Source organism: Periplaneta americana, chromosome 2 (assembly GCF_040183065.1).
Source record: "Periplaneta americana isolate PAMFEO1 chromosome 2, P.americana_PAMFEO1_priV1, whole genome shotgun sequence".
NCBI classification, from domain to species: Eukaryota; Metazoa; Arthropoda; class Insecta; order Blattodea; family Blattidae; genus Periplaneta; species Periplaneta americana.
Genome location: NC_091118.1, coordinates 60,293,227 through 60,315,277, shown reverse-complemented (window position 1 = coordinate 60,315,277; position 22,051 = coordinate 60,293,227). Strand labels below are relative to the sequence as shown.

Genomic DNA, 22,051 nt, shown 5'->3' with positions numbered 1-22,051 from the left:
CGGTTCTTCACAGAATGTGATCAGCAGGTTGAGGAACCGCGGTATTAGGAGCCGGAGGGCTGCGCAAATGGAAATATTGGGGGAAGCACAAGCTGTCGACCGTCTTGCCTTCGCTACCAATCGAGTGGATTTCGATGGAGAAATGTAATTTTCTCCGACGAAACAACCATCTCGAGTGATTACGAAGGTCCAGTCCGAGTCTATCGTGAGGATGGTCTCCGACATGATCAGCGCTATGTGCACCGACGTGAAAAATCGGGGCGCTTTAGCATATCGTGTTGGGGGTGGATGTCTTACGATGGACCTGGCGTTATAGAACGCATCGATGGCCGGTTTAATGCGGGAACTTACGAGCACATTCTGGAAAATATATTCCTTCCTTCCGCCCGAGAACGTTTTCCCGAAGGAACATTGCTGTTCCAGCAGGATAACCATCCCATGCACTATGCCGCAAGCATTCAAAGATGGTTCAAAGGAGACCCGAGATCGAAATCATTAATTGGCCTCCGAAGTCACTTGATTTGAATGTCATCGAAAATTTATGAGCGGAATTGAAAAAATGAAGAATAGCTACCTATGCCCACCGACGCATATGTGGAATCAAGTTGTTGACAACTGGGAAGATCTCGCCGGAGATCAGAATTTATTCCACAATCTCGTGACATCCATGACAGATTGACTTAGAGCTGTAATAGAAGCTGATCGCATGTAGACAAGATTTTAAGTTAACAGGTCTCTTTTTGTTTCTTATGATTTTTGTTTGAGGAAGGAAAACTTTTAACTTCCAAGTAAGATTTATTTTTTTATTGACGAGATTCAGTCCACTTGTAAGATCCAGAAATTGGGCATAAATTATTCCGTATTTTTCTACAAATTAGACAGTCGAGGAACTCTGAAGAAATTAATTACACCTCAATAAAAAAAAGTTTTAACGGGGATCGAACACGAGACGTGTCGGTTACACAGTGGAACCGACACGCTACTATATGAGCTACCGAGACAAGACAGTGACAGCAGCAGTCCAGAATGTAGATCCCATAGCAGGCATTTGCCATTCGGTACAAAGAAGCAATGATATTTTGTGACTCGAGCTATGTTGTGAAGTCGTGGCCTTAAATGGCTATCTTCTTCGTGATCCTTATTCTGGCCCTTGTCCTTGTTGTGGTCCTTGTAGCAATTCTTGTATTTGTACTTATTGTTACGTCGATATCGAGTGAACCGCGCTGTAGAACTTTAACTTCCGACGACCAAGAGTCGTCTCATTCCTTTTAAGGATAACTGTACATTTACACGACCCACGCCAGCCGGGCCTTACAGGGCCGCGACCTGTCGGGAGAGGAATTACTATGGATCACATACATACTTTTTTGACCACACAAGGACATGAGGGCCTCCCCGGATGAGGGATCAGCTCAATGCCGGGGCCACCTCCGATACAACACAAACATTTAAGACATTACACATCATTCACTCACACATATGAAAGGATTAAGGGAGGTACAATCCCGGCATTTGGCTGGAAATAACTGAGGAAACCATGGAAAACCTCAGTTAGGATTGCCGGCCCCTGGGATCGAATCCCGGACCTCCCGAATGGGAGGCCGGCCCTCTACCACTCCGCTAGCCCGCTCGGTTAAATATGTAAATAAAGAACTAATATATAAATGTGTAAGTAAACATGTAAATAAATAAGTAAATATAGTGTTATTGTTGATTGTTATTGTTCAAGTATACTCTTTACGTATACTGTTTATTATCACATATCTTAAAGGCAGAGGGAATTGAAAATAAATTAAGAAAACTGTTAGGCCTACGCAGTCCGCTGTGACGTCGTCTACAGATAAGATATCATGAAAATAATATTGAAGAGCATCAGTATGGTAATCCTAGTACTTCTCTTGATTGCAGGAGAGTTAAAGATTCTTTATGCTCCATTACGTCCACCAACATTATTTCGACAGCCGTATAGATTTATTGTTGAATTAAGGCTGTTTACTGGCGTTACGTAAGGAAACCAGAAGAGGAGTCTATGTGACAGCAGCATTAAGATTTAATTCATTCCCGAAACGATTCCCCGCCCTTGACCTTGGAGCAACCTTAGACGGGAACCTGAAGCCAGAGGAATCAATCGACGTGCGCTGCAACAAGTCGAACTGTTTATCGATCGACTTACGAGACTCTTCAATCCAATTTCACAGTTGACTTGCCTGGGGACTGTCCATCGCTTTAACAAGAAGTGATCTCGAGACGTCAACATCTTTGCTGCTCTTGCTGATAAAATTGCATCTAATGTAGATCGCGGGTAGAGAGAGACGGACTCTTGTCAATATAGGAAGACGTGTAACAACACAGACATGATCGCATTATTATAGCAAAATATTTAAAATATACAGGATGTCAGAGAAATACTTTACTGATGAGAATGGAAAACATTTCTGTATATCTCCATAGGCGCTGACTTCTTTGAAATATTGAGGAGGCAGAACTCCGCACAAAAGTAAAAAGATTTAATTTTATTGTTGTTTCTACAGGGACATCATTTTATTTTTACTAACATTTTTAATAATACTAACCTGGACCTTTGGATTAATGGTTCAGAACCGGAAACACCGTTTGCTACCCCCTTCCACGATTGAAGTTAGATGATTCTGGCGTAAAATACAAACAAATCACTTTACTAAGTATAAGAGGGAAGAAAAGTAGCTCATCTATTTACGTAAACTAGGAGATATCGTAATTTTGAGTGTGATAATTTTCATTAGATTTTTGTTTAATCAAATTACAGTACAATATTAACAATAAGTGTTTTTACTCACGAATTGAGCTTTCCATGCGGACGTATTCATTATGCAGTGTATATTATACTGTCCATAGCACATTCGCGTACACTATAGAGAATGAAGTTAAATTGAAAAATAATCATAATATGGATATTTAAACACATTTTTGAAAATGGTCGCCATTCATTTAGATACAGGCTTCAGTTCTTTTGTGCAAATTATCGCATTATAGACTATTGCATCTAATTCCAATTACCAGTTTCGTCCTTCGTACTAGTAACTCATGTTGAAATAATTCTATAGCTATTACATAAAAGAGTACCTCACATACTGTAAATTCAATCTTCACCTCAGTCCGACCCGCACAGATAACATTACTAGACATGCTATCTACTGTCCGTCCAAGTGGTTATGTCGCAGGATCGTAGAAAGGGGGGGAATCACGTGACAGTTAATTACTTTTATTTAAGTTCTTTTAAACAGTTGCGGGTGAGGGAAATCGGGATGCGACGTAGGCAAACGGACGACAGTATCTGTGCGAAAATATGCTTCAATATTGAAAGCTGTTTCATCACTGGAAAACGCGAACATATTTCTGGAACGTACTATACTCACTAACTTAATACTGTTTCTGTTTACTACGACCTTAAGGCGACTTTGACTGTATACGTTTGGTTCTGTGAGGAAAACGGTTGGAAATTTACTAGTAGAGGGGGTGGGAGTGAAGTACATTCAAAAACTCAGGTACAATAAAAATTGAAGTAAAAATAGAATGATGTCCCTGTATAAAAATCTCTTACATATTGTGACAGCGACGTGAGAATCGAACTCACGACCAGCGTCCCGCAAGAAAGCAGATCGCACGGGCTCCACGGAACATTGGGTGACGTCGCGCGGTGGAGAGAAGGGAGAGAGGGTGTATTACGTCACGCGACGAGTCTGCGCGCGCAGCTGCTACGCAGTGGATGTGGAACGACCTTCCCGATTATTCCAGACGTCTGTCGATGTAGAGATATGAGATAATTCTCTACACACCTGTAGAAGGTTCTCGCAACTATGATTTTGCTATAAAAGAGCAGTCGCCAGCGAACGAGAGTCAGAGTTTTCAGTTATTCAGTCAGTGAGAAAGCCAGAGCAAGCAAGCCAACCGGAGTTCGACTCGAGTGTGCGTCCGCATCTGCGTCAGCATCCGAAGGCCTGAGTTCGAGTGCAGTGGATCGCAGTTGGAGGGACCTGAGTTCGAGTGCAGTGGACCGCAGTTGGAGGGACCCGAGTTCGAGTACAGTGAACTGTCTCTGAAGGTCTGTGGTTCGAGATACTGTGAACTCGAGTGACTGAGATAGAAGAACTGTGAACTGAGAACTGATAGTTCTGATTTGTAAATAGTGCTTTGTAAATATTAGTTAAGATTAACAGTTCATTGTTGTGCGTAATAGTCCAAGTAAATTGTCATTGTCGTCGGTGGAGTGCTATAACGAATACTGTGTTGAGTGAAGATACAATTGTTGACAAGAGCGTTTAAGGTGAATTGTAGAAAGGAATTATTGTTGTGACGAATAAATTACATTGTTGTTACTAATAAAGTTCACATTGGTGTCAGAAGTGGGATATTATCGACAATGGAGAACCTACAGCAGATCCTGCAAGCCATCGCAGAAATGAAAGCAGAAATGAACATGCACATTAGTGAAGTAAAAGATAACATGAACAAGCACATCAGTGAGGTTAAGAACGACATAAGTGAAGTGAAAACGGAGATGAAAAGTGACATAAGCGGAGTGAAAGGCGACATAAGCGGAGTGAAAGATGACGTCACTACGCAAATTGAAAGCGTTTCAGCCCACGTAGATGGAATTGTCGCCATCGTGAAAGACGAACTCAAAGCCGACCTTGACAACCTAAACAAGAATTTTACAACTATAAACGAGGCAGTAACCGAATTGAGGCAGGAGGTAGACCATTTCGACGGCAAAATCCGCGATCTCGAGCGCCGTCAAGAGCAGACGAGCGAATTGCTGGACAAGACGAGTGAGGTGATGGAAAAACATGCTGAAGAAAACAAGCACATCCTCGCGTTGGTGGATCGCCAGGCTAGAGAACATAAACAGATAGTTGCCGAGGAGGTTCGACGTGCCATGCAAGAAGCGGCCACAGAGTTGAGGACTCCATATAGTGCCCCTGCGGAATCATCGCCTTCAGTCAGACATCACAACGTCAAGACGCCGAAGTTCGACGGTACGACGTCTTGGGCGATATTCCGTCGCCAGTTCGAGGCCATCGCAGAGCACAATGGGTGGACGCCAGCAGAGAAAACTACTCAGCTGCTGGCCGCGCTTCAGGGACAGGCGTCGGAGATTCTTCACAGCGTTCCAGAAGATGGGACAGCCGCTGAGATAATGGCGGCCTTGGAGGGACGTTATGGTGACCATCAACTTGCGGCAGCGTTCAGGACCCAACTGAAAACGAGGGTCCAACAGTCAGGCGAGTCCCTGCAAGAATTCGCGATGGCGGTGGAACAACTGGCCCATAAGGCGCTCAGGGGCCTACCTAATGACTTCATCGCTGGAGAGGCGGCCTACACCTTCGGCAGCGGAGTTCGAGACCCGGAAATAAAGCAACAGCTACTCCTGGCAGAGCATCGCACCATCAATGCAGCTCTGGCGGCGGCCCTCAGGATGGAGGCAGCCAAGTTGACGGTGAACGTCTCGGCATCGCACCGGATTAGGAGCGTCGCGGCGGCCGACGTCGAGGAACGTCAACCGAAATCACCCGAGCGACGAAGACGAGGAGTGCCCACCTGCTGGTCCTGCGGCGAGCCTGGACACCTGAGGAGGGACTGTGACCGATCTGGTCACAAACAGGAAAACTAAAAGGGGCCGATGCGACGAGGGGCACGTCGGCGCCGTCATCACCATCCCCTCGGCTGATCTTGAAGACGGTTAACAGAAGATGCGACGATGGGCTGATTGCTGACGGATGGATAAGAGGCCGCCCATGCAGAGTACTGGTAGACACCGGGGCGTCGCTTACTATCGCCAGACCGGAAGTCGTGCGTGGCCTACCTGGGAGGACGCCGCTGCGCCGGTATGAGCTACGTACAGCCTCAGGCGAGAACCTGCCCATCCAAAAGGAGGTTTTCCTGGATCTGACATTGGGAAAGAGGAGACTGGAGATGTGGGTGTTCGTCGCCAACATCACTGAAGACGTCATCCTGGGACTCGACGCCATGCGGATCTTCGATGCAACGGTGGACGTCAGGCGCCGTATCCTGCGTTTTGGTCAGGATGAAGTGTTCCTGACGGACGTCGAAGACCAACCCATGGCCAGCAGACTCACCCTGGAGAATCATGTGACAATCCCGGCAGGCTGCGAGATGGTGGTGACGGCAAGACTGGACGGACAACCTAAGAGAAACCTGCTCCTCGATTCGCAAACAACTCCGATAGATGGGGTTTATGTGGCCAGATCCCTACTCCCGAATCAGAAGGTGGTACCGGTGAGGGTCCTGAATGTCACCAATCGGGACAAGGAGGTGCCTAGTGGAACTGTACTAGGTAGCGTCGAGCCGGTGGTGTCTGTGACGTCGCTGGCAGAAAACGAGGAGTGTCACCGACCACATCCAGATCTAGACCCATCACTGAAAGAGCTGGCTCGAGAATTGCCGGCGAATTTAAGCAAAAGAGAAAGAAGACAAGTCCACGATCTACTGACAGAATTTCAGGACGTGTTCAGTCTGTCTGAAAATGACTACGGGAGAACGGAGAAAGTCCAGCACCGCATCGACACCGGAAATGCTCGCCCAATCAGACAACCTCCTCGACGCGTCCCTCTAGCTAAACAGAGGGAGATTGACAACCAACTGGAGGACATGAAAGCAAGAGGGGTCATCGAGGAATCCGACAGCCCTTGGTCATCACCTGTGGTGCTGGTGAAGAAGAAGAATGGGGACCTGCGCTTCTGCGTGGACTACAGAAGACTGAATGACGTCACCAAGAAGGACTGCTTTCCCCTTCCACGAATTGACGACACCTTGGACACCCTGGCCGGAGCAGAGTGGTTCTCGACGTTGGATCTCAAGTCAGGATACTGGCAGGTGGCGCTACATCCGGAGGATAAGGAGAAAACGGCATTCTCTACAGGCCAAGGACTATGGCAGTTCACCGTTATGCCGTTCGGCCTCTGCAACGCCCCGGCTACATTCCAGAGACTAATGGAGTCCGTAATGAGAGGCCTGACATACGACACCTGTTTGCTGTACCTTGATGACGTCATCGTGGTGGGCAAGACTTTCGGCGAACAGCTGTTGAACCTGAGGAAAGTGTTCGAGAGACTGCGACAAGCCAGACTGAAGTTGAACCCGAAGAAATGTCATCTATTCCAGAAGAAGGTCAACTACTTGGGACACGTAGTAGGGACCAACGGAGTGGCCACGGACCCGGAGAAGCTACAAGCCGTCAGAGGATGGCCGAGACCGAGGGACAAGCAGGAGCTGCGCCGCTTTCTCGGCCTCTGCACTTATTACAGAAGGTTCGTAGCTGGGTACGCCAACATCGCTAAGCCTCTAACCCAGCTGACCGAGGAGAAACGACAATTCCAGTGGACAGACGAGGCGGAGTCATCCTTCCAGTCGCTGAAAGAGGCGCTCTGCACTGCTCCTGTACTAGGATATCCCATCCCTGGAAGGAAGTTCACGCTCGACACGGACGCTAGCAACGTAGGCATCGGCGGAGTACTCTCTCAGGAACAGGACGGGCAAGAGAGGGTGATTGCCTACTTCAGCCGAACACTATCCAAGGCTGAGAGAAACTACTGTGTGACGCGTAGAGAACTTCTTGCCATTGTGGAAGCCCTGAAGCACTTCCACAAATATTTGTATGGCCAGGAGTTCCATCTGAGGACAGATCATTCTGCACTCACCTGGCTATTGGGCTTCAAGAATCTGGAGGGGCAGACCGCCCGTTGGGTTCAACGACTGCAGGAGTACAACTTCACCTCCGAACACCGACAAGGGAAGAAACATTCCAACGCTGATGCCTTATCACGACGCCCGTGCCCGGATGGCTGTAAACACTGCCTGAAAGTAGAAGAGCGGGATGGCGCCCACGCAGTCCGAGCAATTGCCGCCCAGCCGAGCCCAGGATGGGATAACGCCGCCATAAGGAGGGAGCAGCTGGAGGACCCAAACATTGGACAGCTACTACGTGATGTGGAGTCCGGCCAGAGACCAGTATGGGCCGATATCGCCAACCGTAGCACCACTTACAAGAGCTACTGGGCCCAGTGGGAATCCTTCACTGTCAAGGACGGTATCCTGAAGAGGATTTGGGAGTCGGCCGATGGAAGGACCCACATAGAACAACTTGTCCTGCCCAGGAGCAAGGTGAAGGAAGTGCTGGAGGAGACTCATGCTGGAGTGACTGGAGGCCACCTGGGAGCCAACAGGACGCTGGACAAGTTAAGGCAGAGGTTCTATTGGTTGCATCAGAGAACCGACACGGAACAATGGTGCCGAAGATGCGACACCTGTGCAGCCAGTCGCGGACCAAGGACCCGCAGCAGGGGAGCCATGCAGCAGTACAACGTGGGAGCTCCTTTTGAGAGGATCGCCATCGACGTTGCTGGACCGTTCCCGGTCACGGATCGCGGGAACCGCTACCTGTTAGTAGCCATGGATTACTTCACAAAATGGCCAGAGGTGTACGCGATTCCTAACCAAGAGGCTTCGACGGTGGCCGACGCGCTGCTTGACAACTTCATCTGCCGATTCGGGGTGCCCCGGGAATTGCATAGCGATCAGGGGCGCAACTTCGAATCCAACCTGATGGGAGAATTGTTCGCGCGTCTGGGGGTGCATAAAACCAGGACCACTCCCCTCCACCCACAGTCCGATGGTATGGTGGAACGCTACATCAAAACCTTGGAAGAGCATCTGCGGAAGGTGGTGTCCAACCATCAACGGGACTGGGATGCCAGAGTCCCACTGTTCCTCTTGGCCTACAGAGCTTCGGTCCACGATACAACAGGGATGACACCGGCAAACATGGTCTTCGGGAGAGAGCTGCGCCTGCCCTGTGATCTGCTGTTTGGCACGCCACCCAGCGCCGACCAGCCAGCAACTGACTATGTGGCAGAACTCACCGAGAAGTTGAATGGAGTTCACCAACTGGCCAGAGAGCACCTCAAGATGGCCAGCGACAGGATGAAGGTGCGCTACGACAGATTGGCCAACTCTGCAGGATTCCAGGAGGGCGACCTGGTGTGGCTGTATCGACCTACCAGGACCAAAGGGAAATCACCAAAGCTGCAGCGTGCCTGGGATGGACCATACCGCGTGGTGACCCGGATCAACGACGTGGTGTACCGGATCCAGCGACAACCTCGAGGGAAGATGATGGTGGTGCATCTGGACCGATTAGCAGCCTACCAAGGGACTGCCCGGGACGAGCAGCCCTAAGGAGGGGGCAATGTGACAGCGACGTGAGAATCGAACTCACGACCAGCGTCCCGCAAGAAAGCAGATCGCACGGGCTCCACGGAACATTGGGTGACGTCGCGCGGTGGAGAGAAGGGAGAGAGGGTGTATTACGTCACGCGACGAGTCTGCGCGCGCAGCTGCTACGCAGTGGATGTGGAACGACCTTCCCGATTATTCCAGACGTCTGTCGATGTAGAGATATGAGATAATTCTCTACACACCTGTAGAAGGTTCTCGCAACTATGATTTTGCTATAAAAGAGCAGTCGCCAGCGAACGAGAGTCAGAGTTTTCAGTTATTCAGTCAGTGAGAAAGCCAGAGCAAGCAAGCCAACCGGAGTTCGACTCGAGTGTGCGTCCGCATCTGCGTCAGCATCCGAAGGCCTGAGTTCGAGTGCAGTGGATCGCAGTTGGAGGGACCTGAGTTCGAGTGCAGTGGACCGCAGTTGGAGGGACCCGAGTTCGAGTACAGTGAACTGTCTCTGAAGGTCTGTGGTTCGAGATACTGTGAACTCGAGTGACTGAGATAGAAGAACTGTGAACTGAGAACTGATAGTTCTGATTTGTAAATAGTGCTTTGTAAATATTAGTTAAGATTAACAGTTCATTGTTGTGCGTAATAGTCCAAGTAAATTGTCATTGTCGTCGGTGGAGTGCTATAACGAATACTGTGTTGAGTGAAGATACAATTGTTGACAAGAGCGTTTAAGGTGAATTGTAGAAAGGAATTATTGTTGTGACGAATAAATTACATTGTTGTTACTAATAAAGTTCACAATATTTTACAAAAAATAAAACAATACCCATGGAAATTTCTTGGAAACCCAAGACAGTTAAAAACTACGGCCCTTATGCACCACCTTTTCCTTTTCACTGCTTTGTTCAACCTTCGTTGAGCATTGCAGCGATGCACTTTACTTACAAATGGTTTTAAGGAACACGCAAGTTCATTGCCGCCCTCACATAAGAGAATTTTTCTCCGTTCCACTACTCTTTCATCATACGATGACGCAGAATATCTGCATGGAAACTTAATATATGCTTCAGTACATTAAAATAATATATATAAGACGGCGCTTATTTCGTCGGATCCCGGCCAATCGGTCACTAATACGAGTGCACCTCCGCACATATGTGGACATTGTCCTACGTTCATAGACATCTATGACGTAGTGCAGAGGGCAGGCCACTAGAGGGAACCCAAGATTTGGAACTTAAACTGAGACGATTCGATACGACACCGGGATGGGAATCCGGTGTGGCTTAGTGGATAAAGCATCAGCACGTAGAGGTGAAAACCCGGGTTCAAATCCCGGTGCCGGAGAGACTTTTTCTCCGTTCCACTACTCTTTCATCGTATCTTTCAGAAAGTTAGGTCTTCAATTGCAAGTGACTCGAGCATTATGCATGAAAGTAGGCATGTCTGCAATTTAATTACAAACCGATGATAACTAGACCGCGGGCTTGGGATACCTTTACGGCGGCAATAGGTTGATGCACAACGGAGCTTAGACACGTGACGTTACTCTCGTAGGTACATTTAGTTAAGAACGCAAAATGACCTGTTGCGCGCTGTAGGAACCGACCCTAAGCCAGCAGAGTACTGTGCGCAGTCATAGTGAACAGTTGTCTGACGTTAGTGTCGAGGTTGTTTGTCACAGTGTTTACGTGTACAGTAGAGCGTCTCGTTTAGGCACAGTGAAAACGTAAACAAAGTACAGGTAACGTGTGGGGGAGGTCGAGCCGTACGATAAACACGAGGGATGCACAAGGTTTTAGTAACAATTAATTATATTAATTAACATTAATTGACATATTTTCCAAAAAACACAAAATAAAAGAACACAAATTGCATAACAATATCATATACACATTTTAACAAACAAGGAATTCTGTAGTGCTCGGGAAAAGTGGCACAAGTCAAAAATGTTAATTTTACAAAAGAAGGAAAAAAATGGTCTTCACAGTGGTTTATGTCAATTTGATTTTCTTCTGTATGAATTATTGTAATGGGAGAAAAATGTCTCTTTTTTCCCAAGCGAGCAGATGTTCCGTAAGTTGTCAATAAATTAACAAAAAATGTTGGTGGAAACTGACTTACGCCAATTTTCCCAATCATTGCAGAATTTTAGTGTTGAAATAATTCAATATCTTCTTCTTCTTCTTCTTCTTCTTCAGTCCCTTCTGCTGCTAAGCGTCGGGTTCGCCTCACTCCGTCCATTTCATCCATTTTTTCCGGTCTCTACACATTCTCTTCATCTCTACCATTGTTTTTCCTTTCTGTTGGCCTAAATAATTCAATATAAAAAATCAAATTTTGTTACTTAGTCTATATGATGTTGTTTTCAAGCAGCATTTTACGGTCATGAATTTCATTCTCTGTATGTCTAACATGGAACAGAGATAGAGGGTTTTTGAGAATAAGGTTCTTAGGAAAATATTTGGGGCTAAGAGGGATGAAGTTACAGGAGAATGGAGAAAGTTACACAACGCAGAGCTTCACACATTGCATCCTTCACCTGACATAATTAGGAACATTAAATCCAGACGTTTGAGATGGACAGGGCATGTAGCACGTATGGGCGAATCCAGAAATGCATATAGAGTGTTAGTTGGGAGGCAAGAGGGAAAAAGACCTTTGGGGAGGCCGAGACATAGATGGGAAGATAATATTAAAATGGATTTGAGGGAGGTGGGATATGATGGTAGAGACTGGATTAATCTTGCTCAGGATAGGGACCAATGGCGGGCTTTTGTGAGGGCGGCAATGAACCTCCGGGTTCCTTAAAAGCCAGTAAGTAAGTAAGTAAGTATGACTAACATAATTATGTAATTTGTGTTCTTTTGTTTTGTGTGTTATTGGAAAATATAATTTCAATTAATGCTCCGCCATAAATGTTGTAACTAAAACCTTGTGCATCCCCGTGTTCATCGTACGGCTCGTCCTCCCCCACACGCTACCTGCACTTTCTTTATGTTTTCACTGTGCCTAAACGAGACGCTCTACTGTATTTGGTAACGTGTACAAGTGCAATGTCGAAACACCAGTCGTATTATTTGCATTCAGCATTGACATCCTGTGATGTTGAACGGTCGTTTTCAAAATATAAAAACTGTTTGAGTGATCGCCGCAGGACGTTTCAGTTCGCAAATCTTCGGATCTATTTTGTTACTCATTGTAATGCCCGCAACGAAACCGAAGAAGAAGGAACCTTGCATGTATAAGGTATGTATTCATGTACAGTAGTGGCAAAAAAAACCGGACCGACCCTTGTAGCTGATTTCAGAGCCTTGTTCACTCCAGAGCACGATAGACTAGTAACTAAGACTTTCGTGGTTCGAATCCTGCCTGGGAAGGAAACTTTTTTTTGTTCCTTATTCAAATTTATTCCCAGTACTTTTTCGATTGCAGCGATATTTTATTACTTAAGGGGAGAGGATAGTATTTTTTTTAATTTTTTTTCCTATTTGGTGTAAAATATTAATTTTTTGTATGTAGAGAGCTCATAGCTGTGGCAACTCAACCAAAATATAAAAAAAAAAAATTATTTGGGGGCCCAAATTTGAAAAAAAAATATACGCAATGCAGGATTGTACTAAAACCGATATATCTAAACAGTTTTTAAAGATAGATTCAAACAGTTTTATGCAATGTATTTGCAAAAGCATGTTCTACAAACTGTCTGGAACAGAATTTTGATATTAGTCCCTACATTTGTAAAATAAACAATTAAAATTTAATAACAATTTTCTGATTTCCTTTCTTTCAAACAAACGAACGTATTTTTAAAATGAAATCAATTAACAAAATTCTGTTACAGAGACAAGTTTCCTAATAGTTTAAATAATGTGTGTTCTAAATTTCATGCATGTGTCTTTAATAGTTCAGAAATTATATCCATTTTTGTCTGGCAATGTAGCAAAAAAAAAATGAAGTTACTGGAAACCGATAAAAGCGGGCGTGTGATTTAAAAATCCATAGCGCAGGAAGTTTAAAAATGACGTCTCAACATCCGATAAGGGCACAAATATCAAGAAAATGTTATGCAATGCATTACACACATATCAAAGGGTATTTTAAAGAAAACATTTTTTTTTGAAAATGTAATTTACCGGAAACAACAATAAAAGTGGGCGAGTGATTTAAAAATCCATAATGCAGGAAGTTTAAAAATGGCGACTCAGCATCCGATAAGGGCACAAATACCCACAAAATGTTATGCTATGCATTCCACACATATCACAGGGTATTTTAAAGATTTTTTTTTTTTTGAAAATTTACTCATTTTTCACCAAGAAATACCATCCCTCTCCTTAATTAACTTATTATTCTCAGAACATGAATTTTACCAGCAATCGAAAAGTATTGGGAATAATTTTGAATAAGGAAAAGTCCGCAGTGTGTGCCCAGTACCGAGTGTGTAAAAGCTATAGTCAGTGCTTGTGTGCATTGATTGCTAAAGTATCCCGGTTCCAACCTCTAATGATAACGAACCTACAACAGTGACTTGCGTCTGATACAACTTGTCTCTTGGTCACACTTATCGTGAAAATTGAAGACAAGCAATTTTAAACATGTAACTGGCTGCTTATAACCGCCTGTTTCCTTGTCTATTCATTACCTGTGGTAAAATAAAACAGGATATAATTTACATTGCTTTGATTGAGAAGTTGCTCCTTATTTCATATATCATTAGATATATAAGTAATATTTTCAATGAGAATCTCTTATAAAAGGGTTTCATGTTGAAGCGTAATAACATAAAAACCTTCGTTGTACGCCTCAAGCTAGACATCTGAAAAGAAATCTTTACGCTTCAAAGCGAAGTTTATAAAAGGCATTCGAGCTCAGATGCCTTTGGGATACTTTCTTAAGATATATATCAACCATTACTTTCATCACCAGACGTGTATTCATCCACAATACGGTCTTGATTGTAAAGCTTGCAGCATGAATAAACATTTATGTACTGTAGTCAGTAAGTGAAAATGAAATTGTGTTAGTTGGTAAGTCTAGATCTTTATATAGATCTTAAAGTTGAAGTGTCAATGGTTTAATTTCATGGATATTAAGAATAATCCGTGGCGCGATAGCCCATGGAGGGCCGAGACCGAACAAGAGACTGGATTCACGTCCACATGCCTCAGGAGAGGTGAATAATAATAATAATAATAATAATGATAATGATAATGATAATGATAATAATGATAATAAATTTGTCTTGATGTTCATTTCAACACTTATTATAAAAACATAAAACTTTCTTGAAAATTAAACATAAAAAAGTGTTAAGATTATTTTTAAAAAGTAGTACACTGCTCCGTCTATTTAGTAGAATGCTTTGAGTCTAAAGAGAGCAGCGAAACAGTACAACGTGGTCTGTTGTTCTAACTAGAATCCAAGCCCCCGCATACCGGTAAGACATCATGTCACAAACACGTTCACGTCTGAGCATTTCTCACAAAGTAAATACTATTCAACACCTTGAAAACAGCGTAAATATGAAGTATAGCCTATTGCTGGAGAGTTTATGGTAATATTTAATTAATTCTTTAATTGAACTAATCTATTTATTTACTTACTTTTATATTTATCTACTGATGTATTTATTTATGCTCTATCTAAACATAATGCTTGCCGATTGCAGCGGACTTGTTCCGCGTGTTATATCAAAGTAGGTAAACGTTGACTTTCTCCTATATGGAGGGAGCAGTATATACCTTATTGACAGACGGTACCGTTTGGGCACCGGTGTAGTGTCATCATCAGTGTCGAAATGGTACCGTCTGTCATTAAGGTATATTACCTTTTTTAATAATCCTAACACTTTTTAAAATTTGAGGGCCATAATCATAGACATTCTTAGCGCGGGCTTCCGGTGGATGATCAGCGAACTAACGTTTTTCGTGTTCATAAACCAGTGTTAGCGACATGATATGATATGATATGAACCCTGTACAAGTAATCAGTAGATAGCCGGGGCTAGTTTAGCATGCTCGTAGCGCGGGCTAGCGAAATGTCTATGCACAGCAGCCTTAATTGTTAATTAAAGTTATGGGGTGCTATGCATAGACATTTCGCTAGCCCACGCTACGAGCGTGCTAAACTAGCCCCGGCTATCTACTGATTACTTGTACAGGATTCATATCATATCATATCGCTAACACTAGTTTATGAATACGAAAAACGTTAGTTCGCTGATCATGCACCGGAAGCCCGCACTAAGAATGTCTATGAATATGGCCCTTATATTTTAACACTATTATGCGATTACAGGGGTTAAAAGTGAATAAAAAATATTTATAACAAAGGACAATAAAAATAGAATCAGAACAGTTCACAGTCTACTGATAAATACCGAAAGATACTACACACGTGATATAACCTAAGATGGTGAAGAGCCTATAAATAAACTTACTTACTTACGACTTTCAAGGAACACGAAGGTTCATTGTCTCCCTCACATAAGCCCGCCATGGGTCTCTATCCTGAGTAACATTAATCCAGTCTCTACCATCATATCTCACTTTCGTCAAAGCCATTTTAATATTATTCTCCCATCTACGTCTCGGTCTCCCCAAAGGTCTTTTTCCCTCCGGCCTCCCAACTAACACTCTATATGAACTGTACATGCCAAAAAGGATTATTAGAGTTGCTGGAACATTAAACGTCATATGTCATTGTTGTACGAAGCTTAGAAGGCAGCCCGGACCTAGCCGTAAACACAGAAACAAAGCAAATACGTGTTATTCTAAGAGTATACGAGTGTATAGTATACGTTCACGTACAGGAAGAAAAGACACAATGTTATCAGAGAGATTATTTTGGTAAATTTGAGATAGCCTGAAACTTGTCACAGGTACGAGTATTGCAAATGTCACGGCTTGGATATCCAAATGATATGTTAAATCTGGTGTTGAAAATCTTTCTTTAGTATTCATAGGACACATTTTCATACATTTTTTAATATTGAGATTGTTGGGAAGATATTATATTCGAACACTTTTTGACTCACCATAATGGCTTTTTCTTCCCTTGAATGATTTAATGTGGTTGAGCACACTTTCGAAGACATCATCAGGTTTTTTGTTGCTATGATTATGATCTTCAGGTGGCATACCTGTAGACTTGAGAGAGTTCTGCAGTACCTGAACGCGCTTGTAAGAGATCCCATGCAAGGAAATGAATGCTTTCAAACACACTGGTATTTCTTCCATGTCAAATTTTAACACACTTACCTTATAAGAATGTCTTCCTATAATGTAATTTAGCTGCTGCAAAGGAATATTTCAGAAGCTCTCTCATAAGAGGAAGTAAGCCTATAATTTCAACAGTCAATGAACTTTTTTTTTTATATGTGAATTTATTCTTTTATGAAGGTACCTAGTGCATCTTTATTAATTATCCATTATTTGTATCAAAGCACCTAGAAAATATTAATATTTTTTCCTTAAGAATTTATGCTCATTAAAGGCTTGATTTAAATAGCTATTAGGCTATATTATAACAATTTATTTGGTTTTCTTCTTTAACTCGATCATTCATTCTCTTCTCTTATATATTATATTAATCTAATTGTTATTAAGTTGATTAATATGTACAAACGCCTCCTGCATCCGTTCTACAGTTTCCGCTCTGATAGGCCGTTTCCCTGAATGGTCTTTCCTTTTGCCACATACGCATCCATGCTCTACAAAATCTCTATACCACTTCATAATGGCTTTGTCGGTAGGTGCCTCATGATGGAAATTCTGTCTGAAAGCTCGCTGTACTTTTACTACACTCCGAGTACTATGATATTCCAATACACACCAACTACGTTCCTGTGGATTCGCCATAAACTAAATAACCCTCTAAATGCTGCAGAATTCAGACTTGAAAATTTAACATTCAGATCATTGGACACAATTTGCTTATATCCAACAATGCCTTAATGACAAGCGAAATAGCGCAAAAGGTGTTTTTTCTCGTTCTTCTTGTGCTACCATCTGTTGTTTCGGTCAACAATTTATCAATTACGCATTTCGTGAAATTCTTTGAGCTGTTCTTCCTAATGACATCGGTATGAATTTCGTAAAACACATAGTGACAGAATTATAGCAGTTTATATCCCCGGAATGTTCCTGCAGACACGCTGTATAAAGAATTGAAACTTATCGCAAAACATGTCATTATAGTAATATGCGTTACAAGAGCGGTATGTTGAAGTTTTCATGTTCGAGGAAAAGTTTGAAAAAGCGAAACGTAGTTGACCTTTTTTTAATTTCCGAGAATTGAAACAAAACATACCACTCGTCTATCGTACATTATTTTGTGCGAAGATCGTTTATTACATACCTGAAAGAGGAATTTCTAATTAGTTGCAATGAAATCTCCATCTTGGTTTCTGTTCAATGACGGCAAATTTGCAAAACAAAAATATCTATCTTCAACATTGTTGCTTTAAAATGTTTTCTGTGTTTACTATACTCCAGCAGGCCGTGATATACGTCTGTCTTTTTTTCCCCCCCGTCTATGATGAGTCTGGAATCTTGTTGATTTTTTCTCCACTTAATGTTACTTGCATCACGAATGCAGTAACTTTAGTGGAGTTGTAGAGTTTACTTAATTTTTGCAAATATTTAAAAACAATAATTAACAGTGCAATTTAGGTGAAATTGCAGTGGTAAGTTTCCAATTTATAATTATTACTATATTGATCGTCTCTAAAAATAATATGTCAAAAGCCTAAAGCAGTAAAATCAATATGTCACTTAAGCGGTAAGAAGACGGAAATTGTTATGTGTTTGGTTGGGAATACTGAATGTGGAATTTTAGACTTTCCGCGGATTGGTTTTGTGAGGAAACCAAGCAAATAAGCACGATCTCGCACAAAAGTTATTGCATTGTTATAACCGATTTATTACGTACTGCTAACTGATTTCCATTCGAGGGAAATTTATTAGAGCACTACATAATATTTTAATTTCCTCTTGAAGTTTACATTATTAACATAAGTTACATTATGGCCCAAGAACATAAGCGGAAACGCCCTTTCCTTCCGTCATACTCATACAATTATTTGCCTGATGCTTGATAGTAGAGTCTGATATAAAATGTAAAGTAGCTTTTGTGGCGGTCAGTTTAAACAGAAACACAAGCTGAATTGTTAATCTAACTCTGCCTGCATAAATATCTGACCGTCGGGGGAACTTTTAATTTGCCCGTGCTAAAACCTCCTCTTATATGTACTACCCACATACTGTGGTTAGATCTTCACAGTAGATAGACTAATACAGGACATTATATAACTCGTGGTGTATGTCGTGCACTGGTGACGTCACTGAACGTTAGAATTCAAATAAGAACGGACGCTCGCATATAGTATACTAAAAACATTGATCGCAAACCTCAGCTAGAGTGTAGAAGTAAGTGTGGCGCGTGGACAATAGATACCATAGACAAATAAGATAGAAAGACCTCAAACTCAATGTATATTTTCGGAAGACTATCAAAATTTAGAAGCGAATGTTGCAACCATCAGTGGTAGTAAAAATAGGAAGTTTTATAAGTGGTTATTTTACGACTCTTTATCGACTGTTGTGCTTATCTAGAGTCTGAATGAGTTAAAGGTGATAAAATGCGAACGAAATGAGTCCAGGGTCCAGCGCCGAAAGTTATCCAGCATTTGCTCTTAATGTGTTGAGGGGGAATCTCCGGAAAAAACTCATTCAGGTAATTTGGTCAATTTTAAACAGTGTTAATTAAAATTCATAAAATGCAATAAAATTTAAAAAACAATACAACAATTTATTGAATTTTAATGAATACAGTTGAAAATTGACCAAATTGTGTATTTTATTGTCAAATATGGCTAGTGAAGAAAAGTTGGTCAACTCATACGACGACATCACTGATGATGGGGATGCAGTCCCCGAAACCTGATACAAACACACGTGTTAATACAACTGTTATATTGCTTTTTTAAACTTTATTACATTTTATCAGTCATGTAACTTATTCCAACTAGGATTTGAACCCGGGTCCGCTCGTCTCACGGTCAGGCATGCTGTTACTCAACAAGGGTGGATAAAAAAAAAGGAACTGTATCTCATGTTATACAGTCCGATCGGTATTACAGATATCCATTATATTTGTAGTACTTTTCATATTACTCCCCGAAGGAGCGCTTAATGATTTATCAACAGTAATCTCACTAGAGGTTTTGATTTATTTAGAGGAAATCAAAACTCTAGTGGGATTTAATTGACTATTACACGATTAGAAGAAAATATATAAAGATTAGAAGTAACGAAGTACTCCAATACAATAAAATATTGACTTACGAAAATACTGAACTGTCTTCAAATGTATTATTGCAGCATTGTATTCCGCTAGATGGTAATAGTGTGTTATGATTAGCTGTTTTCTTGTTATCACTTGTGCCAACTATGGAATCGTCATTGAACTCTGTGGACGGTTACTAGTCAAGAAGGCTTTGTTGATTAAGTTTCATTTTTATTAAGACATTTGCATTCCACTTCAATCATCCGGATCCCAGTAATCAACGTCACTTGACAGATGATTTTCAATAGATCTTAGTATTAAATAATCTCTGATACGTGACTATCCATAATATCATATAGCACAAGCTATAACAAACATAACCTAAATAATATAAACAAGTGTTAGAAAAAATGTTCCGGGGCCGGGTATCGATCCCGGGACCTTTCGCTTAGTGCGCGAACGCTCTACCGACTGAGCTATCCCAGAAACTATACAAGACACCGTCACAATTTTTCGTGTCGTGTATAGTTCCTGGGGTAGCTCAGTCGGTAGAGCGTTCGCGCGCTAAGCTAAAGATCCCGGGATCGATATCCGGCTCCGGAACAATTTTCCCTTGAAATTATTCAAACCTGCTTTACAGGGAGCTACTACCTGAAAGCCACATTTGCATAAGTGTTAGAAAAGTTTTAATTAGGGATGATGAAATAAACAAGAAACGTTTTAATTAACGATGATGAAATAAAAAATAAACATGAATAATTTTAAAAGAAACAATTATTGAAAGTACAATTTTCAAATTTGAATGTTTTAGTGGTTGGTGGTTCAGTTGATGTTATATTGGACGTGTGCGTAGAAGAAGTGAACTCGTTGATGTACATGGTGTATCACTCAACTTATTCAGGATTTCCGAATGGTGCTCTTCATATATGACCAGTGATCTTTATTAATTCTTGTTCTTGAATGCCAATGAGAGTCATATTTGAAAGTGCTGTGCATCGACTGGAGTGATTTGTAATTTTCTGTTTTTTGACGTCCAGACCAGTGCAGTTTGAAATGTTGGCAAACAAAGAAACAAATGCTAGGGACGCGATAAAATTAAACAAATGCTAGGGACGCGATAAAATTAAACAAATGCTAGGGACGCGATAAAATTGTGCGATAAGCAGCCATGATTGGTTGAAAGACGTCCTTTCGTACCGTTTTATTGGTCAAAAGTAGTGTGACGTAGTAAAAGTGTAATAGTCAATTTAAATTAAATATTTAACAACAAGACAGAATAAGAAAAGAAGCTGTGTTGGAAAGAGTAATGCTCAAACTGATCAGAAAGAGGAAAAGCAATTTGTTGGGTCACGTGTTGAGAAGAAACTGCCTTCTGAAGGATGCACTGGAAGAAATGGTAAACGGGAGAAGAGTTCGGGGCAGAAGTAGATATCCGATGACAGACGACATTAAGATATATGGCTCATATGCAGAGACTAAGAGAAAGGTAGAAAATAGGAAAGACAGGAGAATTCTGGGTTTGCAGTGAAAGATCTTTTCATTTTCTCCCGGCTCTTTCCTCTTGTCCCTTTCTTTTCCTTTTCGTCTTATCTTCTTTCTTTTTTCTTGCCTACCGCGCTTTTTTTCTTTTTTTTTCGTTCCCTTCTCTTTTCTCCATTTATCTCGTTTCTTTTCTTGTCCTTTCCTCTTTTTTCTTTTCCCTTCTTCTTGTCTCTTCTCCTTTCCCTGTCTTTCATTTCTTTTCTTTTCCTTTCCTTTCCTCCCCTCTCCTCTTGTTTCTATTCTTTTCCTTTCCTATTGTCTCTTTTCTTTTCCTCTCCTCTTATCCCTTTTCTTTTCATTTTGATCTCTTGTCTCTCTTCTTTTTCTTTCCATTTGTCCCACTTTGTTTTCCCTCGCTTCTTATCCCTCTCTTTTTCTTTGCATTTCTCTCCTGTCTTCTTGTTCTCTTATCTTTAGTTTCACTTCTTATCGTCTCTCTTTTTTTCTTCCTTTTCGTATCTTTGTTCTTTTCTCTCCTGTCTATATCTTCATTTCTCGTCTTTATTTTCCTTCCCTCTTGTACCTCTTTGTGTCACATTCAAATCTTTCTTCCTTTGTCTCTTGTCCATTTCCATATCCTATTTCATCTTGTTTTTTCCTGTCTGTGTTTATCATCCCATATCTTGTATTTCCCTCACCACGGTGCTCTTCTCTGTGAACGTGTTCAGGTTTACCGATGGTGGGGCATCTTGAATCGAGTTCTGCCTGATCGTCGAGTCAGCCAAGGGATTTAGAAGCCAGTCAGGCCGAGCACCTCGTAATAAGTCACGTCACAGCAATCTAAACTCCGTCGATATATCGATAACAAGTACAAACTTATCAGTGGACGGACTTTGAGTACAGTAACTTGTCATCCCTTGTGATGGAATCGTCCGCAATCCGAAAATCGATCCACAGTTAATGAATGTAAAGTAAACAGAACGGCCCCAACCGCTGCTCAAGTCGATATGTTCATCATTATCCTGACTACGTCGCATTGAATAACTTC

The 22,051-nt window shown here is 42.1% G+C and overlaps 1 protein-coding gene and 1 non-coding gene across 2 annotated transcripts in view; both read right to left on the bottom strand.

Annotated features, from left to right (window-relative positions):
- LOC138694124 (uncharacterized) overlaps window positions 1-22,051 on the bottom strand; it is a 563,234-nt gene that overhangs the window by 212,136 nt on the left and 329,047 nt on the right. The gene's annotated exons all lie outside the window — the stretch shown is intronic.
- Window positions 19,935-20,007, bottom strand: TRNAS-ACU (transfer RNA serine (anticodon ACU)). The gene has a single exon. It is a non-coding gene; the product is annotated as a tRNA-Ser (tRNA).